Source organism: Rousettus aegyptiacus, unplaced genomic scaffold (genome assembly GCF_014176215.1).
Source record: "Rousettus aegyptiacus isolate mRouAeg1 unplaced genomic scaffold, mRouAeg1.p scaffold_m13_p_4, whole genome shotgun sequence".
Taxonomy (NCBI): domain Eukaryota; kingdom Metazoa; phylum Chordata; class Mammalia; order Chiroptera; family Pteropodidae; genus Rousettus; species Rousettus aegyptiacus.
The window spans coordinates 15509512-15535960 of NW_023416307.1; the positions used below are offsets into that span (position 1 = coordinate 15509512).

Here is a 26449-nt window from a genome sequence, read left to right on the forward strand (position 1 = left end):
GAGAAGACCCCCGAAAGCTCTGAGGTTGTCAAGAAAACAAGTGTGCCCCGCCCCCCCTATAGAGCCCACAGAGATGTTTTCTCGCCACCTTGGCTAGGGTTTGAAGGTTAATTTTCTCCTAAATGCAAGCTTCTGCTCTCAAAACTCCCGGCTTTGTTTGGAATCTGCTTAGAAACCCGACTTTTCTGTTAAGGCCTTATTCTGTTGGTACTCATTTTGCACTTCAGCCTGACTCATTCAGGATCAGGCTGTTTCTCAAGACTTTGTAAGCTTTTGGCCAGGTTACTTCAAGAATCGGTCTGTCTCACTGAAACTCTACTTCAGCCTTGGGCCTGACTTCTTCCAGCGCAGACTGCTCTATTAGCAATATGCTGCTTCAGCCTCCAGTCTAACCCATTTGAGACCTGGTTGTTTCTCTGAAATCGTGCTGCTCAGCTTTTGGTTGACCCCTTAAGGGTCATACAGTTTCTCTGAAATTGAGCTGCTTCAGCCTTTATCCCATTTCCTTCAGGATCAAACTGTTCTTAGTGGAACTGGCTAGTATTTAGCCTGTAGGTTACTTAAGCCTTGTGCTCTAGACTAGAGAAAAGCCTCCTGAAAAATGGGATCCCAGTTATTTAAATGCTTTCAGAGTGTCCCCACTATAGGGACCTTGGGTGATTTGATGTTTAAAAACCATGGTCTCTCCTCATGCACACTTCTAACTAAATGGACTGATTTGGCCAAAAGTAATTTAGAATAGTGATGACCATTTTATGGCACTTATAATATCCCTAAACTTACTTAAAATAAAAAAAGTTTAATTGACAACTATAGCTTTGAAATTGGCAAAACTGAATGGAATGCCTATTTTCCTGGGTATTACCAGGAAACATTTTCAGGATTCTAAACTTGTGTCTTTGCAAAATAAAAATTTAAGATTAACCAAGGGAAATAAACATTTGAAGAAAGGAGTGGGGGGGGGGATGACTTCTGAAGGCTGTGTTTCCCCTCTCAGTTTCTTTGTCTCTGGAGCCATCTTTCTTCTCCTCTCAACCTGTCCTTATTCCCCCTCCTTGGAATGTACCAGTACCTTTCTCTTTAAAAACAAAGCCTTCTGAGGATCCTAAGAAACTCCATAGTTCTTATATTCCTTGGACTAAAGCTGAACTGCAACCACAGTCAATGATTTCCCCAAAGTAACTGAGGATCCCATTGATTCTCAAGGAATTTAACATAGTCATTCAGACTTACCAACCTGGTACCCCTGATTGATATTGGCTGGCTCATATGCTTGTGGGTGAAGGCCAGGTTCAGTACTGGATAAAACTACTGAATGAGAAAATCTGGAATGGTCACTCACTAGCATCACAACCAGGAGACCTCCCTGCTAACCCGTTATATGATCAGGTTCATGCAATTGTTAAACTCCTACGTTGACCAGGTCCTACAACTTTCCCAAAGCCAGTTGATTGGAATAAAATTCAGGCTTGCTTACAAAAGCCTGATGAAATTGTTCATGATTGTTATAATCAACTTCAGCTTTTATCCAAAGAAAATTCTGGTCTTCCTTCAGTTGTTGATTTCACTTGGGTAGCCTTTAGCTCTACATTTATTAGTGAGCTGGACCAAGATTTTCCCCTTTTAGTTAAAACAACCAGGATGGAGTGGGAAACAATGCCTGCTTTAAATATGGTTAATTTGGCAAATCTGCTTCCCAGTACTATAGATGAGTCACCTAGAAGCATAACTGCAAAAATGTTTAATTTTCAACTCTAGCAAATGAAGGCTCCAAAAACCTCCGCCTCTGCCATTATTGCAAAGAACCAGGACATTGGAAAGGAGATTGTCACCAACTTAAGCACCTCGGTCACTTTCAACCCTCTACCCTACTTTTTCAATGCCCTCCTAATCCCCAGTGTTGGGGCTCTGAGAGACTCGGCAGCCTCTTTCCAATTTTCCTACTTCATCGGCTAAAAGAAACCACTCTCAAAGTCAGTCCTTATTGACACAGCATCCATACTCTTGATGCTCAACCCTACAGCAATAAAGCAGCCCCTGCCTCGGTGAACTAAAACAGTTCATGTAGTGGGGACCACTAATAATCCTTAGCACGTTTCTGTCTCTGATCCTATTCCTTTGTGTTTAGGCCCTTGAAGAGAATCTCACCCTTTTCTCCCTGTCCCTCCAGCCCTACTCATTTATTAGGCTGAAACTTCTCACATAGAAAATGATTGTGCTGGAATTTATTTTTTTCCAAATGGGGAAAATAATTCCAGAATTTGACAGTAGCCATCGCATAGCCAATCTCTTCAACATCTTTTATTTGCTCCATTTCTGATGACACTATAGTTGAATTTGAGAGCATTTGTCTCTGTTGGCTCAGCTAGCATCCTCTTCATGGGCAAAATCTTTGACTAATATTGGCAGAATCCACAGTGCACCTCCTGTCAAGATTCAAATAGTTCCCTCAAAACACTTTCCAAGAATCAATCAATACTCCATAAGTAAAGTAGCCCTCCATGGTATGAAGCCCAGCATAAAAGGTTAAAAAACTCAGAGCCTTATTGTCTCTTGCACTAGGCCCTGTAATACTCCTGTTTTACCAGTGAGAAAACCCAGGGGCTGAGGGCGATTTGTCCTGGACCTCCAAGCAATAAACAACCCTGTTATCCCTCTGCACCCTGTTGCTTCTAACTCTTAAATGCTTATAGCCTCCATCCTAATTGAAAATAAATTCTTTTCTGTAGTTGACTTTATAGTGCAGTCTTTAGTGTTCTAGTTACTAAAGCTAACTAATACCTTTTTGCCTTGCTTGGGAAGAAAAATGTTTCACCTGGACAGTAATGCCTCCCGGTTTTCCTGAGGGTTCTTCGTATTTCTCACAAATCTTAAAGGCTCATTTTGATGATAGGGCATGCCCTAGAGGTTATATTGTGTAGCAATATGTGGATGACTTACTTTTTTGCTCTTCTTCCCAAGTCTCCTCACAGGAAGACAGCATCTACCTGTTAAAACTTTTGGCCTTAAAGAAACATAAAATCTCTAAGGAAATGTGGCAGGTTGCCCAAATCTAACCTTGATATTTGGAGCATCGATATCAGAAGAAAAGATGCACCTAGATTTCAGATGGGCTTCATGGCGTCCTAAGTTTCTCAAAACCCCAAACTCGGCATCAGCTTGAAGGTTTTCTCGTTAGTTCGTTGCTGCTGAAATTGGATCCCTAATCTCTCTGCTAAGGCCAACCATCTGTATCTTTTACTAAAAAACAACCCAGACCCAATTTTATGGGAGGAACAAAACAACATAGCCTTTAATGCCTTAAAGGAGAAGTTAATGACCATTCCGTCTCTTGGGCATCCCAACGACCAGATACCCTTTTTTTTTCTTTTTTCTTGTATGTAAAGAAATAAGGGGAATGTCTTTGGGATATGCACCCAGATCCATAGGGCCCACCCTTGACCCACAGGGAATTCTAACCAGCAACTGGACCCTGTGGCATAGGGATGTCGCCCTTGTCTAAGGGCCATCACTACCACAGTCTTTTTGGTTAGGTCCACCGAGGAAATTGTTGTGGAGTCCCCTCTCACTGCCTTTGTACCCCGCACAGCGGAAGCTCTCCTGAATCTCATCACACCAGCATTGTTCAGTCCTCCATCTTACCTCCTGTGAAATCATCGTGTTAACTGCAGCTCTTGTCACTCTTTCGCACTGTAATCACCTAACCTTGCTACTTTTCACCTAACCTCCACTATCGATAAAACCCCTCATGACTGCTGAATGCTGACAGGTCACCTCCTGACCCCTCCTGATGATCTGCAGGGAACTTCTCTGAGTAACACCAATTTTTCATGGTTTTTCTTTAAAGGGTGAAAATGGTAAGTGCTGTGCTGGCTACGCTATTGTAATTCCTTTTAAGAGTTATTGAGGCAGCACCTTTATCTTTGACAACTTCAAGGCTGAATTATGTGCCTTTACTCGGGCTTGTACCTTAGCCAGGGGCAAAACTGACAACATTTATACTAATAGTACATATGCTTCTGGAGCAGCTCATGATTTGGGGATGTTGCAGAAACAACATAGCTTTCTCAATTCCCATGTAAATAAAATTTAAAATGATCTGTATGTTCAGGAATTATTGCATGCTATACTTTTATCTGCTGCTTTAGCTATTATGAAGATTCCTAGACAACCTAAATTTGACTCTGGGGAAGCTGGGGGAGATCACCTTGCAACATTTCTGAAAGGAACACTGCCCTTAAAAGGAGCCAACAGCAGTCAGACCTCTGTCATGTTCCAAAAGGGTATTTCCCCAACTGATCACTTAGAAAAACTGTCTAGAGAAGCCCAACAATTGGCCTCAGAAAAGGAAATAAAACAAGATTGGAAATACAGCAATTCCCTGTTTTATAAAAAGAGAAACCTCTGTTTTGAACCAAATAACAATTCAGTCCTACCAGAGACTCTAAAATCCCCACTCCTAACTACTGTATGTGCATTGAACCGTTAGTCTACTGACAGAATGATAGCATTCATGCATCAGGATTGGTGGGGAAATAATAAAGCTGCAAGAACCGCCTACCTCACTTGTCCCACTTGTCCAAAGCACAACCCATGGAAGCCTGTTCGTACTGCTCCTGGACGGTTTAAATCCCCTAATAGACCATTCAAGCCTTGGCAAATGGATTTCATACAGCTTCCCCCATCTCATGGCTATAAATATGTTTTTAGTCATGGTCTGTATGTTTTCTCACTGAATTAAAGTTTTCTCTTGTAGAGAGCTTAATGCCTCATCTGCAGTGAAAGCCCTTTCAGAAAAGTTTATCCTTATCTGGAGAGCCCCTCTTTAGCCCTGTAGTGGTCAGAGAACCCATTTCATCGGTCAGGTACTTTGACATGTCTGTACTGTTTGGCCGATCTTGCAGTACTTTCATTGCACTTGCCACCCTCAATCCTCAGGTTGAATTGACCGCATTAATGACATTGTTAAGACTCGACTGCCAATATTTTTAGAGACTCTTCCAATCACGTTGGCAAAAGCACTGCTGCTAGTTCTTCTAAATCTCAGATTTATCCGCTTCGAATCTCATTAACTCTCACCCTTTCAGATAGTTACAAGAAACCCCAACCGCTTGGCGTCTGCTTTTTTTTTAATCCATAGTTAATAAAAGAAGATGTACTTCAATATTGTAAGAGCCTAATTGTTTCTGTTAATGAATACCATGTTTTGGTAGAACAATCTTTTCAAAGAGCACTTTCCAGGTTCACAAAGCACTTTCCAGAAGTGAAGACTTTAAGTTATCACACAACGAGACATGGAGATTTCATCTATTGGAAAAAAAGAAAAAAAAAAAAAAAACACCTTCATAAAAGGCTGAAAAAGCCCCTATAAATAAATCTTTGTGCCACAAAACTCCAGGGAGTAAACTTTTGGATACACATGAGCTATCTAAAGAAGATGCTATTGGACCCGCGCACCGTTCAGTGACCTGAAAATAAATATTTCTTGAAGTTGAAACTGAGGACATCTGATGAGATAGCTTCCCAAGATGTCCAGGCCAGGCCAGCACACCTTCTCTCATTCTTGCTTCCTCCCTCTCTTCTATGGAAACACAATGCCCTCATTCACATTTCTCAAAACCTTGTCAAAGGGGAAACCTCTCACTTTGATTATGACCTTTCAGAAACAGCCTCATCATGATTCCATGACAAATTATTTTTTTTTCAATTGCTTTTTCAGAGTAGTTAAAAGGCTTAAAATTTACAGAAGTCTTTCTTTCATTGGGATTATTACTTGACTCTGGACTCCTGTCCAAAATTTTATAAGCTATATTATTGATAATATATCTCACTCCGGTTTCTTTTAAGATAACAATACTGTTTATTTGCTTCATGGTTTATTCCTGTATTATTATATCTCCCCAAAACATTTTGTTTAATTCCATTTGTTCTGAATGTGCCTTTGCCGTACTCACTCACTATTTTAAGACATAGACTTTAAATGACAAATACCCGTGGGATCTCTCTTCTGCCACTCTTTGGTACTAAAATGTGCCTTTATCTGTGTACTTTCCCTCTGACTAGGGACATGATGCCCAAGAAAGGTTTTTCCTGAAATCAAGGGACAAAAGGTCACTAAAACTGGGAATCACCTGACTCTTCATCAACAGTGTTTTCAGAGAAAGGTCTTCATCAAAAGGGGAGTGTAAAGTACTAATGAAGAGAAACCTCATTCAAAGTGAAGTAGGAGGCCAGCGGGGGAGCTCTCACGCCCGGCACACAGCAAGAAGATTTTTTGTTTGTTTGTTTGTAATAGCCCTCCTCAACGTCCTTTTTCCTTCTACAATAGAATATCCTCTCCTTCATTTCAGAGAACTTACATGTGGCTCACCATGGTTACATATACTAGATTGTGATTCCTCTTTTTTCCAAATAAACCCATTTTTTGCTGGAAATATATCTGGTTGACATTTTGTTTATGGTTAACATATACAAAGCAACATGTTCAGGAGTTATAAACAATAAATTTACAAGTGCAACGTGGCCGGAGTACATAATGGCACATACATTACATAATGCTGAACAGATTACATAATACTGAATGGGGAAGGAATGAAAAAGGATAATAAATGTTTTCCAACACTATAAACTAAAATTAAAATTATACACACAGAAAAGCTATTATATATTTTTAATGTTATAGATATATTCTAGGATGCTTATCAAATATAATGAAGCATATAATTTGGAGGAGAGATAAATTATAATGTGAATGAGAATAAAAAAATAAAAAAGAAAACTAGAGTGTATTTGCATATACAATGGTAGTATAATTTTAATTGAGAAAAGTAATTGTTAAACTGTACATCTGATATCTAAATAAAGCATAGATGATATATATACATAATGTTTACTACTTTTTTCTTCACTTTCCAGATAAATCTGTATTTTCTATCATTGCATTATTTGTAGAATTTTTTATTTCTAAATAATTTTATAAGTACTTGTGTACATTTGAGCTAAAATAGTACATTCTTAAAAGGGAAAGATATAAGAATTTATATAATTTACTGCCAGCTATGAAAGTAACTTTTTTCTTGCATTAAAACTTCATTAGATTTCTTATTTTGCTCCACTATAACTTTTAAATAAATTTGTATAAATAAAATTTTAACACTGCTTCAAAAAATGTTTTTACATTCTTTTCATTTATCCTTTGTTCTATTATCTCATATGTGTTTTAAAAATAAAAGATTTTTTCCACCGATGTTTCATTTAATGAGAGTCTGATGCAGAAAATTAAAAAAATGCATTCTGTGATTTCTTATTTAAATTTAAAATATTTTAAATCCCTAGTCTTGTACTGTAACGATTCCCTGAAAAACACTGGATTTAATATGAGTTCAATAAATCAGTATTTTTGTGAATGCCAGTTTATATTGTATTCCTAGTAATTTTAAATGACTCTTACCAATAGAAATGTGATTTTAATAATGGATAAACTATTTTTCTTCTATAGAATAAATTAAATTTAATTGTATGTATATTACTAGATTTCACTGTACAGTGAATATTTAGAAATATACTAGTATCTGTTTTTCACTTAGAATTACCCTCAAACAATGCAAGTTAACTCACACTTTTCTTTTTTACTTTTAAATTGCTTTTTCTCTTGTCTTGAACTTGAATTTAGAAATGGCAAGATCTCAATAGAGGTAGAGGGTAATTTCCCACAAGACCTGGCTAATTTATAGCTTTCAACACACCAATGACCCCTGCAATTTGGCAGTTGCTTCATTAATTTTGCTACACCTGCTCCATTTATCTTGCAAAAAAAAAAAAAAAGACAGATAAAGGCACAATCTTCTCTCACTGCAGCAGCTATTGTCAAGAAAAGTCCTTCATGTCTTTCTGAAGTAAATTGTAACCAGCATTATGGAGAACAAAAAGACAGTAGTGTCAGATGAATGTTCCCAGTTTGTCACTGGGATGGAGGAGGAAAGTTTGAACAGCCACATACCTTTAGAGGAAGTTTTTCCACACTGAAATTCTATGCCTGTTCAAAGAAGACTTCAGTTTTCACCAGGCGCTGCCATCTGATTCACACAATTTTAGAATTAAAAAGTAAAAATAAAAATACTCTGAATTTTAAAAATAATTTTTTCTCATATGTGGCGATAAATTATAAAGGTGCCCTGATTATCGTGTTTCCAGCTGGCTATCTATCTAATGAAAGAAGAAGAAGAAGGAGGAGAAGGAGGAGGAGGAGGAGGAGGAGGAGGAGGAGGAGGAGGAGGAGGAGGAGGAGGAGGAGGAGAGAGAAGAAGAAGAAGAAGAAGAAGAAGAAGAAGAAGAAGAAGAAGAAGAAGAAAGAAGAAGAAGAAGAAGAAGAAGAAGAAGAAGAAGAAGAAGAAGAAGAAGAAGAAGAAGAAGAAGAAAGAGAAGAGAAACACAGTTATCGGCTTTTATCTGTTTAGAATATCAAGCAATTTATTTCCATGTAATATAGGCTATAATGAGTATTTCTAGCACTATGGAGAATGTACTTTTGTCAAGGAGTTCATTAATTAAAAATGAAACATTTTAATATCAATGTGGGAAGTCATGTATTTAGCTGGTTGACTATCGAAACACTTTTTTCTCTGTTATTTTTTGCAGTTATTTTTATCTTTATATACTGTAGGCTCCATAAAACCAAATGCAATTTGTGCCAAACAGCTTGAATTCTTGGTCTCTAGTTGGTGAGCAGTACATTTAAGAAATAATTAAGAAAACTAATATAAATATATTAAGAAGAGCTTTTAAGAATTTGGATTATTTATATATTTTAAACGTGAATATAAAGAATTACATGTTTCCTTTTTAACATTGTTATTTATTTTACTAAGGATTATTGAAAGTTGATGATCTTTGCAAAGACTGCGTGTCTTTGCTTTAATAAGATCTGCATACTAATATTGCTGTGAGAAAAATTTTACTTACAGAGAAGTTGTTTCTATTCTTTTGTTACCTGAATATATCAAGGTCACGAATTCATGCTATCAACAGAGACTTAAAAAAGTACAGATAAATGACTAAGATTCTTTTCCTGGGAGGTTTGCTCATGAGATGGTATAAACATTGTCTGTGAGTTGGCTTTTTATTGGTCTTAAGCTAGCTTCATATTAGCAGCTAAGCTCTGGGCTTTGAATGGCACAAAAATATTATTATCAGGCTTATGCCAAAAAGGGGCCAATATGCAGTCTTGGATTTTAGTAATTTCTTTTACCTAAAATTATGGGCCACTTCTTTTCCAAATTCAACATTAGCAGTGAGAATTATTGCAACCATGTTGGAAACAGGTCTACATGCGCTGTTTATCAGAATTACTGATTCTGGACTGCTATAACTTTCTATTCTGCAGGCTGTAACATTTTAAGCTCGACTCCTCTTGGGCTTTCCCTTTATAAACCATAGATATTTGTTTCTTTATATTTATCTATATATTGTCTATTATCTATCTATCTATCTATCTATCTATCTATCGATCTATTTATCTATCATCTATCTATCTTCATCATCATCACCATCTATCTTTTAACTTTTTAATATATTTCCATCAGCAGATAGATTTTTTTCTTAAGATGGTTCATAGGCTTTATATTAAACAAGTGACTTGAGGTAAACAAATATTTATTTATTAGTCCAACAAATATTTGCGAGTTTACAATGGGCTAAGTGCAAGTTAGAAAATCTCTTTTCTGTCCCACCATTTGTTTCAACATGAGTAGACTTTGCAGGCATTATGCTAAGTGAAATTTGTTAGAGAAGGACAGATAACTGTATAATTCCACTTACGTGTGGAATCTAGAAGAACTGAACTTATAGAAACAGAGTAGAATGGTAATTACGAGGGACTGGAAGGCTAGGGAAATGGGAAGATATTGGAAAAAGGGTTACAAACTTTCAGTTATAAGATGAATGTGTTTTGGAGATTTATGTATAGTGTGGTGATAATAGTTAAAAATATTTCATTATAAACTTGGGAGTTGCTAACAATAGATCTTAAATGTTCTCACTACACACACACACACACACACACACACGAAACAGTAGTTATGTGAGGTGATGAAGGTATTAGCTAAAACTACAGAGGTGGTTATTTTGCAAAATTAAGTATATCAAATCAACATGTTGTACACCTTAAATTTATACAATATTATATGTAAATCGTATCTCCATAAAGATAAAAAAGGAAATATCTTTTCTTAAGGATTTTTCAGTTTTATTTTACCAGAAAAAAACAATAATTTCCAATGTATTTTGGATTTAAAAATCCATTGAAGAGAATAAAAATTACTATATATGACAGGTAGCTAAACTAGGATATTGTAAATGACTGTTTAAGTATTGTTATAGCATTTTTTCGTTTTGATTGGCTTTCGAGTTTTTTCATATAATGGCGATAAATTCATCACTATACTTATCTGACATTTATGAAAGTATTGTCAAATAATTTAAATAAAGAATCATCAGAATTTTTGTTTCTTAGAAAACAAAATAATTTTTGAAGGAGCGAACACAATTGTTACTTTAAAATTCTCTCAAATGTATTTATTGCAATCTGAATCATAGTAAATTATGAGGATCATCTCAACTTTTTTCAATTATAGCTTGTACTTTTAGGTTATGCAATTATATGTTACTTGTTATAAATAGCTTAATGATAAAAGTAATGGCAGAAAAAAGTTGAATATATTATACATTAAAGTGTCTAATGGATGGCTGCCAACATTTTCACATTCTCTTTCTATAAAGTGTAGTGCAATAATTTAATGAAATCTATAAGTGCTACAAAATAATTTTCATGGGAAAACGTATCTAATATGCAGAAGTCCAAAATAATAGCGATAGCATAGAGGACCCTAATTTTGAAATGCTCAGCAAGTTTATGAACTTAAATGAATTCATTTTGAAACTAAAAATAACAGAATTAACATGGAAATGATATGACGCTACTTGAGAGATTTTTCCTTAGTTATAAGAGAGATTGTTTTATCCTTCTTATTTATAATTTTTAACTTAGTGTTATAAAATGTTTATTGTAAATTCAAATACTAAAATTGGGAACACTTTTAATTTATAAAATTATAAAGGAGCTAATATATTTAATAAAAATAAAAATAAATTTAGGTTAGATAAAAATGTCAATAATCCAAATTAAAAAGGAAACAGAAAAAAAGTTTTTTTCAGAAAAAGAAACAAGGATAATTATACATGTAAATATGTGCCCAGTTTCACCAGTAATTTAAGAATTGTCTAATTCAAATTATAATAAAATAGGTATTAGAATTTTCAAAATTATCTTGAATAAAGAACATCTCTACCATTCTTGCAGTTTCTGAACATTTGAAGAATAACATAGAATAATTATGGTTTCCAAAATATTCCACTTTATTATTGTTGAAGTAAAGTTGGATATTGTTAAGTTGGACCAAAACTCAAACAGACTTATTAGCTCTTCTCTCTTCAATGAAATCCTTAGGACAGGCCTTTCAGGAGAAATACGAATCTACTATGGAGACATTGTCACTGTCGCCTACTTATCCTCACAAAGGAATATGTAGAAATGTATGAGAAAGTTTGCTAATCATAACCACCCAAAATATGAGGGCTAACAACAACACTTGGGATAAACTTCTCCCCAAGGAATCTGAGTGAAATAAATGTCACTGCCATATGTATCAAAAAAGAAAAGTTGATAATGTATGATGTAAGAAAGAAAAAAGGTATTCTCTTACACACATTTAGTTCAATATGGAAAAATAATCTACTGTTGGTTTGAGATTGACAAACACAATTTGATGGATAGCTTAAAATTAAAAAAAAAAGTCTTTCATGAAATTATTGTTCTATTTTAATTTTTTTCCAGATTTTATACAGCTAAATAGTCACATACATAACTATATTTGCACATTTTGACTATTCAATACTTTAAGTTTTTATTCAAATAAATTCAAGAATTTCACATTTATACCTACATTTAAATCAAAATATGAAAATGAAGCGAACAGAATGAGATTTGATGAAGAATAGTTTAGGAATTTCAGAATCAATCCAAAATTCAGTCCATTGAAGCAAACCGTTTTTTCTAAATTTTGACGTTAACTTGTGCAACATTTTTATTTTGAAAAGTATCTACGTGGGTTGATCAGAGGATAAACTTTAACAATAAATACACATTCAGATAAACTCCACAGGGAATAAAGAATGATGAAAAGTGATTCCCTCATGTTCAAACATTGAAAAACTCATATATATAATATTGCACACCCAAAAATATCAAATATTTTCCATATCAAAACCTTTTTAATTCTATCAATTTTTAGCCTACTTATGAAAAATGCAAGTACAGATATGGCTACTTAAAAAGTGAAATCATATTTAGCCTTAACATAATGTGTTTCATTCATCTTAGGATATTCCTCTTCTTCCGCAACCAGAAAATGCAAAATTGCATGCAGAAGATCCAAAATAAGTAAAGTTTGAATTAGAAGTGGAAAATACCAATGTTCCATTACTCAGTTATTTTTCTGAAAAAAAAAGAAAAAGGTTTATTACTCAAAAGTTACCATTACATAGTTGTTCTCTTTAAGGTGGATTCTCATGAGAAAAAAAAAAAAGTCTTCATTCATTCTCAATCATCTGCTCACATTTATTGTCTCTTCTTCCACTATTCCTATTCTTGACATTTCTTCCACAGAAATTACACGTTTCTCTCTATACCCCTCTAACTTACCAGTATTTCTTAAGCATACTCAACATAATTAACTATGTTTATATTATTTTATTCTTCCATTTAGTTTACATAACTGTTCAAAACATTTTCTGTCCCTCCTTTTGATGGAAACTTATATCCATATGCCTTAGGCATAAGGTGTGGCCATATGATAGAATAGCAGTTTAATCTATTCTGAGCATCAAAGTTGGAGCTACATCATGTTTTGTATATTTGTTTTAATTTGCATGGTTAAGGCATGTGTATTAAATACATTCTTCTTTTGAGACCATTAGAAATAAAGGATTTTCTTTAAAGATAGCAAAAAATAGGGACAAATTCTAAGAAAAACAATTTTAAATATATCAGATAAAAATTTTAAAGCTAAAACAACTCTAAAGTCAGATAAAGATTAATGTAGTCACTTGAGATGCTGCTTATTTGAAGACATTGATTTTTGGGGGGGAAAAGGATACTGTAAGGACAAGGACAAGAATCTGTTGAATTTAATAAAACAAAAACCTGTCTTTGTGCACAATTTAAATATCAGCATAGCATCAATGATAATATAAATTAAAGCCACTAAACATTTAATAGCAAATTGTGAATGACTGGTTTAGAAAGAGGGTAACTCCATTTCGTGAGCATCCACTATATGCAAGGAGCTTAATATACAATACCTTTTATTAACTTACTCAATGCAATTACACAAATATATATATATATATGTTACTGTACCATTTCAATAAATGAATAAGGTGAGGCAAATGGGCAGATTCTGCCTACCTTTAGAACTTGTGTTCTTTACATTATTATTCCACATGTCCTTATCCTTTTCTTCACAAAAAAAAAAAAAAACACCAACAGAAATTATAGATGATCTTTGTTAAAGCAGAGATTTTTATGACGTTGGAATAAAGTATAAAAACCATGGCTGAGAAGTGATTCCTCTATGATCTTGGAAAAATAGACCCTTTATATACTCCTCAGTTATTTCCACTGGAGAGAACATGTTGGTCTATGAATGACTATGACTTAACAAAAGTTCACTTAAGGGAGATGATAAGAACACAATCTAAAATCATGTGAAGTAAGAGTTTTACTAGATGACCTTTCTAGCTTTGCAATTTCTTGTTTGTTTTATCTAAATCCAGTATTTTAATGAACACCATATTTAAATTCCCTTCCATTTTTAAAATAAACTAGAATATAAACTAACAAAAATGAAATTTATAAGTGGATAGGTATAAAAGTAATATCCAAAATTAAGTTTATTGTCAGTTTGATAAAATTAATTCCTAGCAAGCCAAGGCAGAAAATTGTGAATACTAAGTAGAACACAACAGCAATCCCAGGAAGTCATATTATACCTAAGCATGTGCACATTGAATCCAAGTTTGGATTTACTTTTTTTGCCTGGTGCTTCATATTAATAAAAATGCACACGCACGCGCACGCGCGCACACACACACACACACACATTCATTTACATTTAAAAATGTCAAGGTTAGCTTCCCTGAGTGCTAAATGAGAACCAACTGTGACATTGAATGATTTAGAGAAAACTATAGATTTAATAGGACTGAAAATTCAACTAAAAATATAAAAACATAGCTTGTTAATAAAGAATCTTACTTAGAATGACATTATGTAAAAAGACATAAATGATGATAACGTAAAATCAAGAAGAGATTTATTTTAGAAATATCAGTATCACAAAAGCATATTTCTCACTGAGTGCCTAGAACTTACAAAAGTATCAAGTCTTAATTAAAACAACTTTCTTCAGAGATCATTTTCTTTGTGTTTGAGGCCTTGATTTATTGATATAATTTTCTTTGCCTTTGGTTTTCCTGCCTTAGATTTAGACAATAGACAGAAAACATTTTAATCAAAACATAACATATTTGACTAAAAACAGCTTAATTTTTTGTGTATGCTCTTAAAGTAACCAACTTAGGGAAGTAGTTCCCATTGTTGTTTGTTTGTTTGTTTAATATATAAAATCCGCAGTACAGACACATTGGAAAATTGTCTCTTTTTGAACTTTTTAACACTTAGTAGAAAAAAAAATATTCCAAAGCCAGTCTAACCAATTTAGTATAACCAAAACTTCCCACATTTTCTTTGTACTTAGGCACAGAATGGGGAGAAAAAAGACTTTAAAAATCTGTTGGGAATAAATGGATCTTTCTATATTTTTTTCCATTAAACCCCAATTATTATCACAAAACCAAAAAAGAAATGTTTTACTAGTTTTTATTCACAGGCATGTATAATGACTATATAAGTTAATGACTAAAAAAACAGTCATACAATAATTAAAGGAATAACTCTACAATAGTTTTTGCAATATAATTATGCATTTAGTTTAATCGGAGATACTAATTTTTAATTGGTTGTAGCAATCACACAATTTTCTTTAAAATAAATAATTTGTTATGAATACAAAAAAGAGTATTTGTTGTGTATACAGAAATAAACAATATTCTTAATAATTTGTATTTGTTCTTTTATTCGATGTCATGTTTTTATAGGAGTAATCGATAATATTATTTAGTCAAAAGCTTTGTTTAAATTATTCACTCATTGATAGTAGTAATTAGTTTATGTGTATTGAATGACTCAGACACTTCAGACCAAACGTCAGCAAATTCTCAGCCGTAAGAGAAAATGTACTGGTCTACTGAAAATGTACTCATCTGTCCCCTATCTGTAATCTTCTAGTACTTCCTTGATCTCCTTCCTTGACTTACTGCTTTGATAAAGAAAATCTAGAAAGCATAATCACAGTTTATAAGCTCATGTGTTAGAAGAAAGAGGTATGTAGCATGCAGTTCAGATAAATTGCAATGACAATTGGACTACATGTTCCACAGAACAAAGGGCACCAAGAATGCACTAAGCAAAGATGCTGGTAAGAGCAATTTATTTTTAGCCTATTTGGCACACAAAAAACTACAAGAAAGCATGCTATAAAGAAAATAAATGATGTATCCTAAATGCTTTGCTTATATTTCTCCCTTAAAATTCGCTTCAATCATATGATATGAGTAGAATTATTATCTTAATTTTACAAATGAGGAAACTGACAGGTGAATAATTACCTAACATCAGACCTAGTAAATTAAAAAGCCAAGTTTCAAATTTATAAAAATGATTGCCAAGTCCCTTTTTAACCACCATATTGAGGATTATACTTATAATTGAAGTTCAAGAAGATAGTATACCTGACGGAAGATAAATAACTGAAGAAATAAAGACTAAGAATTTTTAAAAACTGTCGAAAGACAATAAATAACTGATTTTAGGAGCTCATTTTAAAACCAGGCTGAATAAATACAAAAAAACAAACAGACCTAGACCCGTAATAGTAAACCTAATGAATATAAATCTTATGAGAAAGCTAGAAAATAAAGTCATATTATTTTCGAGGAAAAAATAATAAAACTGATGATTTAGTACTTAAATAGAGAAGTAAGGCAAAAGACAATGGTGTAATGTCATCAAACTGTTGAAAGAAAAAATAACTGCCCTCCTAGAACACCATATGGGGAAAAAAAGAAAAAGGAAAAAAAAAGCCTTTCAGTGGTGAAAAAAATTTTGAAATATTTTCTATCAAAAAGGAAGAGAATTGGTCAGTAGCAGGCCTGCAGTTAAGAAAACAGAAATGAAAGAAAAATGATGTCAAATGGAAGCATGGACATATAAAGAGCAATGAATATAAAGAGATGAAGTAAACACATGGAAAATATAAACTATTGCACACTGTATAAAGTAAGGTTCTATAGAAGTTAAAAATACATATAGAAATAAAATATACATAAAAGTGTATGCAGTTTTAAGGTGAAATAGATCATGCACTTTTCAATAAATGGTAGAAGTGCTAAATGATATTAGACTTTAGTGACTAAATGGAGCATGTCACAATTTCTAGGTAATAACTAAATGAGCCATAAAGAAAGTGGTAATTAACACATTGTGGAAGGAAGATGAATAATAAAAACAAATAATCCCAAAGAAGGCAAGGAAACGAGAAAAATAACATAGAACAAGTAGACTCATAGAAAACAAAAATTAAGTTATTAAATATATATATCGTGATAATAGCACATTCAAAATACACAAAAGATTCTTAATACCCCTACCATAAGTATAACACAAAAATGTTAAAAGGAACAAAATAGGAAGAGATGTACCACGTAACACTAACTGTGGCAGGCTGAATAATGCTCCCCAACCCCCCAACCAAGATGTCCCTTTCCTAATCTCTGGAATGTGTTACTTTATATGGCAAAAGGGATGTTGCAGATGTAATTAAGTTAAAGATTTTGAAACGGGAAAGTTATCCTGGATTTTCCAGGTGGCCCTGATGTAATCAAAGGGTCCTTATAAAAGGGAGTCAGAAGAATCAGAAGGCGAGTAGAAGATGTGATGATAGAAGCAAGGGGTTGCAGTGATATCACGAAGGCACTAGAAGCCAAGAACGACCAGAGGATTATAAAAGGTTAGAAAACTGTCATCCTCTTCAGTCCTTCTAGGCAATACCTTGATTTTAACCCAGTGCAACTGCTTTTGGATATCCAGCCTCCAGAACTATAAGTGGGATAAATTTGTATTATTTTAAACCACTAAGTACATGACAATTTATTATAGCAGCAATAGAAAACTAATTCACTATCCCAAAGGAAGTAGAGTTATTATAATAAAAGAAGGCAAAACAGATTTGAAGATTAGCAGAATTACTAGATATGCAGAAGAACATTTCTTTAAATAAGTCAGTCCACCAGGAAGATACACAATACCTGTATCCACCTAATAGCATAGCTTCAAATTATAGGAAGCAAAACTGACAAATACAAGGAAAAATAGACAAACTAACTGGGAAATTATAGGTAGATACAGTTTTAAAATTAATTTACTTAAAGTAATTTCAAGTATACAGTACATCGGTTATACATCTATATAGTTCATAAAACTATCCCGCCATTGCTCCTTCCCTCCCTTGGCCCTCCACTTAGCCATCATATTAATGCTAACTGCATTCCCTCTGCCATTCTCCCAGCCCCCTAAACCCTCCCCCTCTGTCCATCACCAAATTGTCCACTATATTTGTGAATCTGTTTTTGATTAGTTTGGTTTTTTTTTGTTCCTTAGATTTTACATGTAAGTGAAATCATATGGTATTTGTTTTTCTCTGTCTGACTTCACTCAACCTCTAGGTCTATCCATGTCATTGCAAATGGTACGATTTCATTTTTTTAATGGCTGAATAATATTCCATTGTATATATGAACCATAATTTCTTTATCTAATTGTCTAATGATGAATACTTCAGCAATTTTCAAGTCTTGGCCACCACGAATAGTGCTGCAATGAACATTGGGGTTCATATATCTTTACGGATGAAAGTATTCAAACTTTTTGGGTAGATACCCAGAAGAGGAATTGCTAGGTCATATGGTAATTCTCTCCTCAATTTTTTGAGGAACCTCCATATTATTTTCCATAAATTATTTTCTAATTTACATTCCCACCAGCAGTGTATGAGAGTTTTTTTATCCCTACAAACATATATATATATATATATATATATATATATATATATATATATATATATGTATATATTACTTCAAACATATAAAAAAACCATACCAGCTGTCTGAGAGCTGTTTTTTAAAAAATATATATATATGTTTAATGTGATATAACTGTATTAATTTAACAATTCAACTCTTGGAAGACATTTTAAAAATTATTTTCTAATTATCGAGACTTTATAAAGAATCACTTTCTTGCCAAAAAAGAACAGTCTTAATCTCTACGCATCTTATTGTGTGTACTTGTGGAAGTAAAGGTAACGTGAACTAATTCAATACTTGCTCTTTACTGCACGGCAAAGTTATTTCACAGTGTCTTATTTAATCATTACTCTGACAGGAAGCTTTGTTTTTTATTTTCATTTAAGAAATTTAAAAGTCATTCTCAAAAAAACAAAAGTATCGTATGATCAAATCAATATATGAACTTAGGAATGTAGAACTTTAATACATCATGCATGTGGAATACTAAGCAGGATGTAGATTTCATAAGTTTAAAAGAACATTTAAACACCTATCATTGCAGCACTGCTAGGCAGTGCTATCAACAAATTTGCTATCCCATTTAATAGTAGACTATCAATTACTGAAAACTCACATTGGCAATGAGGTTACAATTACTTTCATAGAAGATATTTTTACATGGCGTTGTCTCTGGACAACAGAAAGAAATATAATTTTTTTACTGTATCACTGTGTTTTATAAGATATTATGGAGCAAAATGAATGTCCTTTGGGTCATAATATATTGTTTCAAATTAATATTACCTAACCAAACAACAGGAATGGATAAGGAGAGTAAAACTTTTATGTCATTTAAGAAATTAATTCCAGCCTTTAATTATGATTTGCACTGTACTTTGGAAACTTTGAGTTAAAGAGTTGCAATTTTTCTTCTTTAACAAGAGAGGTGACCTCAGCCTTCACTAAGTGCTTAGTGGAAGCATTTAGCACAGCAAAATTGCAAGAGCATCCCAGGAGAAAATGAACTGCCATTGATACCAATGTCCTTTATAGAAAAGAAACTCCAAAACAATTTTACCTTAGTAGAAGAATGAAGATAGAGCTGATTAACTCCAAGCTAATCAAACGAGTTGGCCAAAAACACTAAGTGGGATACTCTCAAAGCTTTTTTTTAAACAAAAGTAATCAAGAATCTGTATCATTCTAACAACTTTTATCATAAGGTTCTGAAATCTCTGTACATTTAGTCAAAGGTGTTATTTCAAGATTTAGGCTGTCCTTAGCCTGTATTGTTCTCGCCTTTCACAATGATACCGATACAGAGTTTTAAAGATTTTATTCAAAAGATTTCAACTTTAGAATTTCAGAGGGTTACAAAGAACTTTAAGTTAAAAAAAAATAATCACAAATGAACTAAATGATATATGAACATTGGCGTGTGTATATTTATTTAAACATATGTGTGTGATTTCACAAATGATCACATTTAAAAATAAATGTAGTCAATACTAGCACCAAAAAATAAGCTGAAACTATATAGTGCTGTAAAACTTTTTGGATACCCAATAGAGAGCATATTATTTTCAATATACACTTCTGAAATTCCAGTGGATTTCTTTTCTGAATATCGCCATATTAGTTAATGGTTATCTCAAAAATCTCATGAAATTAAATCTAATCTATTTTGTCCTTTTAATAAAGAATGTCACAGAAATGTCACAGAAATGATATATATTCAAATCCTACTTTCCAATTGAGAATATTTTTAAGAAAAATAATAGAAATATTTGCTCTAAAATAAGAAAAATGATATAAACATTAGGTGGTGATAAATAACCCAAACCCATTCATATCCTCTAGTGGTTATAAGAAAAAAAAAAAAGGAAGATAAGTTTCAAGATCACCTTTTTTTTAATGTCTGTACTACTTAGCTATATGTCCTAATTATTCTATTTCTTATTTACAGATAAAACAAATAAACTTAAATGAATTTGAGCAAAATTCCAGATGTTTCAGCAAGGGAATTACATGGAATCTCAGGGAATACAAGAAGAGATTTGCAGTAGAACCTCGAAATAGAATTGAAACCAGGAACTAGGAAGCCATCAGGGTCCATTCACAAGTTCTTGAAGCACTTCTCAGCTTTTAAAGAGAGAGTTTCTGTGCTCCTCCATGCACATGTTATGAACCATAGTTCTTATTGTGAAAAAAAAGGAATAATGAATTCTCTGCATCGTCTACATCCTCTCCATATCTTCTCTCTTCTTGTCTTTATTTCCAGTACGCTCAGTTCAATTTCCAGTGTACCCTCAGCAGATTTTTTTTCTATCATGAGTCTCATTCCTCTTGGGAAATAATTTTTTGTTGGATAGTTTGAGGTTGTTAAACACCTCTCACCTCTAGCACTCTTTATATTTTCCACATTGATTTTAGCACTACTTGTAGATTAGAAATTGCACAATCTTTTTCTACATTTTGATTGTCTTTTTCAGATCCATTTGCTGAAGATTTCCCTTGCAATTTTTGGGGGGAGAATGGGTAAGTACCTGTAGGCAATTTCTAGGTTCTCTGGCTTAAGTTGAGGACCATCACACTAGCTTTTTCCTTCCCTCTGTTTACCTTGACCAGGTCTTGCTAGGGTCAGTTCCTTTATTCCACATGTTTATATTCTGGATCAGGAGGTATAGAAATAATTTATCATTGAATTTATTGACAATGTTATCATGGTTTTAGTTTTTTGTTGGTTTTTATTTGTTTTTACATTTGTTATACGGTTGCTCTGTCAATGTGCATGAGCAAATTTGGTGAGATTTTAAGAAGTTATTAAACCACAATCATCTAGTCACATACAAAATCTAACTACTGCTTCATTCTATTATTTTATTTTATTTTGTAAAAATAAAATTCAATATAGTAGATTCATTGAGAATTGTTAACTCTACGAATAGACTAAGGACTAAACATTTTTATTTTGAAATAATTTTAAGCTTAGAGAGAAATTGAAAAAATAACTCTATGAAGTTTACTTACATTCTCCACCTAATCTTTCCTAAACTTAACATACAGTACAATTGTTAGATTGTACACAAAATTCATATTTACAGTGACATGAACATAAGAAGCTTCACTAAACATAAGATCTTATATAAATTTCAATCTTTTTTCTTTTTTTCTTTCTTTTCTGATAGTCTTCTGTTACAGGACCACACACTGCATTTAGTTGTGTCTCCTTCATTTCCTCCTATCTGTACCAGTTCCTCAGTCTTTTTTTTTGACTTTCATAATCTTGACTCTTTCAGAAAGTACTAGTAAGTCTTTTTTTTTTTTTCTTCAGAATGTCTCTTAATTTGTTTTTCTGGTATTTGTTATGATTAAATTGATGTTATATGCATTTTTACAGGACTGTCACAAAATGATGCAATGTCCTCAGTGCATCTTATCAGAGGGTACTTGATGTTAATATGTTACTACTAATGATGTTGTTAATTGATCACTTGGTCGTCGGAGTTTCTCCACTGTACCACCAATGTTCTTCCCTTTGCAAATGATAAATATCATGACGCTATACTTTGAAACTATGCAGATATTCTGTTTGTCTCATTGACTTAAATATCTCTAATGAGCTTATTTACAGCAATTATTATTATAGTGACCATTGCATTTTAGTAGTGATTAGATAGATGTTTTATTTCTGTAAAGTTTATTTGGGGTTAAATAGGTAAAAATGTGATGCCTCCTTCCGCCTTTTGTCATTTCATTAATTTTTAATTTTCTTTATTTCCTTGCATATTTTTATTGTTTTTGACCTCTTTAAAAACTTCTGTTTTAAAACACTTAAATATACCATAAAATAACATTAAAAATTAGTAAGTAATAATTAATATTAAGTAATTTTATATCATAAAAATATATGAAGCAAAAAAAAAAAAGATGGTGACAATAGGAAACCAAACAAGTTTATGAAATGACTTTTGTGTAATAGTATTGAAAAAAATTAAATAACAAACTTTTGTATTGAAACCAAGGTAAACGGTCTCAAAAAGATACCATACATTTTAACCCAATCCTTCAGCACTACTCACCAACAATAAAATACTTTTTGAGCTACAGTAGCTTGCTGTTTTCATTTTGATATGACTATATAATAAATTCTACTAGACTCTTTGAGAACCCAAAATATCAGATCATTTATTCCTTTAAGTAAATTCTTTCTTCTACTTTACATGCTTTCTCATGTATATACATGAAAATTTTACATAAAATTTATATTCTACTGGCTGAATTTGCATAAACTCAACATTTTTTTTGAGAATACAAACATTTAAAATATTTACTTGCAAATCTTAAAATACACTTACTACTCTGGAAAAAATCACTGTTTACCACAAGATTTGCCTAATCCTGCTATTTTACTATATAACCCCAGGTGTACACAAATATATCTGTATATTAAAAATGGTTTGAGTAAATAGTTTTAGAAGTTGAAATTAGATTTTTAAGTGCCAGATATTTTTGAGAAAAATTGTTCTTTTTTGAGATTCATTTTAATTGTGTCATCTATTCTTCTTAATAAAAATGATCAATATCTTATGTGCTTTAAATTTTCTCCCAAGTTCAATATGGTGTTAGCTTGTGATCATTGTCATTACGGGTCATTTCAGTCTCAGTAATATAGTATTGCCTTCAGGGACAAGCTGCATATTCATGAATGTTCATTCTAAACTAAATGTTTTAAAGCTGCAACAATTTTTAAAACTGTTTTATTTTGAAATGATTATAGATTTGGAAAAAGTTGCAGAAATAATACAGACAGGTCCCATGTGCCCTCAACCAGTTTCCAATTGCAACATCTTAAACAACTATAGAACATCCAAACCAGGAAATTGATGTTTGTGTAATCCGCAGAATTTATTCAGACTTTTATTATTTGTATATGTGTGTTGTATTTGTGTGTTTCTGTACAATGTGATTACATAAATACACGTAGCTACTACAGTCAAGATACAGAATTGTTCAGTCTCCATAGAGATCTTCCTTCTACTACCTTTTAATAATCACATTTATTCTTTTCCCTTGTTCTGTCTCTAAACTCTAGTAACTACTAATCCATACTCCACCTGTATAAATTGGCCATTTCAAGACTTGCCATTACATAGACTTGAGCTGCAGGTACATAGCTTAAGGAATTGTGTCTGGAACAGGAGCTGTGGCTAGACCCAGAGCTGAACCATCCCCACAACTTGCCAGGATATCCTTGGAGAAGAAGTGCAGATGCCATGCTGAAAATGAAATACAAACCCCTATGGCATGCTCTTCGGCACCACCCTGGGATGTCTTCTATGACCAGAAATTCTTGATGGAGTTTAGGAATTCCATGTGGCCAACTTTTTCCCTTCCATGGGACCTGTGAAACAGCCTCAGGATCACCAGCACTGCCAGTGATGAGCCTTCCACTGAAGCCAGCCAGTGCCATCTAGGCAAGAGCTCAAAAGATAAACCAATGAGCAGTAAAGAGTCAGTTTGTGATGAACATTTGAAGGTCTAGTCATCAGAGTGAAAAAAGTCACATCCCAGGCTTTATGAAAGTTCTCACCCTGGGCAGGCATGGGGTGAAGCGTTGGCTACCCTAGCCCTTTCTTCAATCACTCAGCATACCTGTTCCCCTTTCCTCTTTGTGAACACCGGCAGATACCTCTCACACCACTGAGGCTGAAGCTGCCAACCCAAGGGGAATGACTGGAGCAGAGAGCCAGGAATGATCTCCTTGCTCTTCCAGTCCCATTCTCTGAGTCACACCCACTCCTTCCTCTCTTACTGCAAGAGAGGAAATAAAAACCACTTTTACCTTAGAGCAAATAGAAGGTAGGATAGAGAATGATATATAAATAAATTAATAAAGAATGTAAAATTCGGGGATGGTTTTTTTTGCTTACTAATTCTCTCAGATCTTTCTAGGTTGTTATGTGTACCAATACTATGTTTTTATTGCCGAGTAGAATTACAAAATATGGACATATCCGTTTATTTAACAATTTATTTGTTGAAAAATATCTGAACAGGTTATATTTTAGGGCTGTTGTAAATAAATCTACTGTGAACATTCAGATACAGTTTATTGTGTGAACATACATTTTCATTTCTGTAGGTTAATGCCAGAAGTACAGTTGTCGAGTTGTATGGTATGTTCATGCTTAGATTTTTAAGAAAATCTATTTTCTCAAAATAGATTTATTTAAGAAAATAAATCTTATTGTGCTGTCTTCTAATCCATGAACATGGCATATCATATATCACAATCATTTAGATCATCTTTGATTTCTATAATCAACATTTTGTAGTTTTAAGCATATAAATTCTATACATCTTTTTTCTAATTTTTTAAATTATTTTTTTAAGTGAGGTAACCCTTGGTTCACCTCACAGATTGCAAGGACCTTGTCAGCTGACAAGTCCTTTATTTTTTATTTTTTATTTTTTATTTTTTTATGTCTATAGCACCTGGTCTTCCTAGGTGGTCTCCCATCCAAGTACTAACCAGGCCCAACCCTGCTTAGCTTCTGAGATCAGACAGGATCGGCCTTGTTCAGGGTAGCATGGCTATAGATATCTTTTGTTTTATTGATACTCAAATATTTTATCTTTTGAGCAATTGTAATTGCTGTTGTGACTTTAGGTTTCTGTGTACTCATTGCTAATATACATAGAAATATAACTAAATTATGTGTGTATACATCAATTTAGTTGTCAGTTTTTGAAAAATTTGTGCTAATTTCTTGAGATTTTCTTCATATACTTTCATGTTATCTACAAAGGTGACCTTATTGCCTGGACTAGGACTAGGACTATAGAGAGTAGGAGTGTTGACAACAAATAGCCCTTCCTTGTTCTTTATCTCAGGAGAAGACCTTCAGTCACTGATCATTAAATATGTTAGGTCCAGTATTTTGTCGATATTCCTTATCAAGCTGAGGACGTTTCTCTCTATTTCATTAACTCAGAATTTTAAGAACTAGTCATTGTTAATTTTATCAAATTGATATTAATCAATTGATATAATTATGTAGTTTTTCTACTTTAGCTTATATGGCAAATCATATTGATTGATTTTTGAATACTGAACCTACTTTGCCTCTATGGAATAAAACCCACTTGGTCACAGTGTATAGTTATTTTACATATTGCTAGATTCGATTTGCTGTACATTTCTTGAGCAATTTTGTACCTATGTTTATGAGGAATATTGGTCTGTAGTTTTTGTTTTTGTTTAACTGCCCTTGTCTAATTTTAGAATCAGAGTAATATTGGATTTGTAAAGTTAATTGGGATATATTTCCTGTTCTTCTATTTCTAGAAGAGATTGTGTATAATTGGTGTTATTTATTTTGTAGACTTTTAGTAGAAATCTCCTGTGCATCTGTATCTAGAGATTTATTTTGAGAGAGTTTTCTAAATACAAATTCAATTTATTTAATAGATTTAAGCAATTTAATATTGGTTCAGTTTTTGTAGTTAGCACTCTTTAAGAAATTGATTTTCTTTATCTCAGTGGTAAAATTTGTATGTTGCCACTTGAATAGGTTTCAATTTTATTTGAACTTCAGTTCATGTATGTAATTTGCAAATTAATTCTACAATCTTTTATGGTAAACATATTTTTGAATCTATATTGTATGCTTGCATTTTAAAATATTATTTCTTAGTAGTTTGAATTCTTCCAATTTAGAGACTCCACATATCCAACTTGCTATCCACCTATGAAGAAAACCAAAAACTTACTTTATCCATTATGTTATCAGAAAACTATATTTCTTACTGATGGGTCATAACAGAAATACACTTTCAAAATGATTTTAAGAAAAACCTCAAGGCATGTTTGTTCTGTTTAAAATGGCCGGGAAGTACAAAAATGAAAGAGGAGTCATAAACGGAGGTTGATTTTCTTTATGAAGCCCCAATTCCTCTGTGGTATTTATCTCAATTTCTACATAAAAACTTGAAAATCGAAAGAACCTTGCCATCAATAAAAACTACAGGAAGGCTAAAAAGGAAAATAAGACAAATTGAAGAAAATAGCAGGTGAGACAGAAAAGTCTCTTAATCGTCAGCCTATATACCATAACTTAGTAGGGAAAAAATGCTATGATGGTTA

At 33.0% G+C, this 26449-nt stretch overlaps 1 pseudogene; it reads right to left on the reverse strand.

Annotated features, from left to right (window-relative positions):
- Positions 1–24786: 24786 nt before the first annotated feature.
- On the reverse strand, positions 24787–24905 carry LOC118602429 (annotated as a pseudogene).
- Between the last annotated feature and the right edge of the window lie 1544 nt (positions 24906–26449).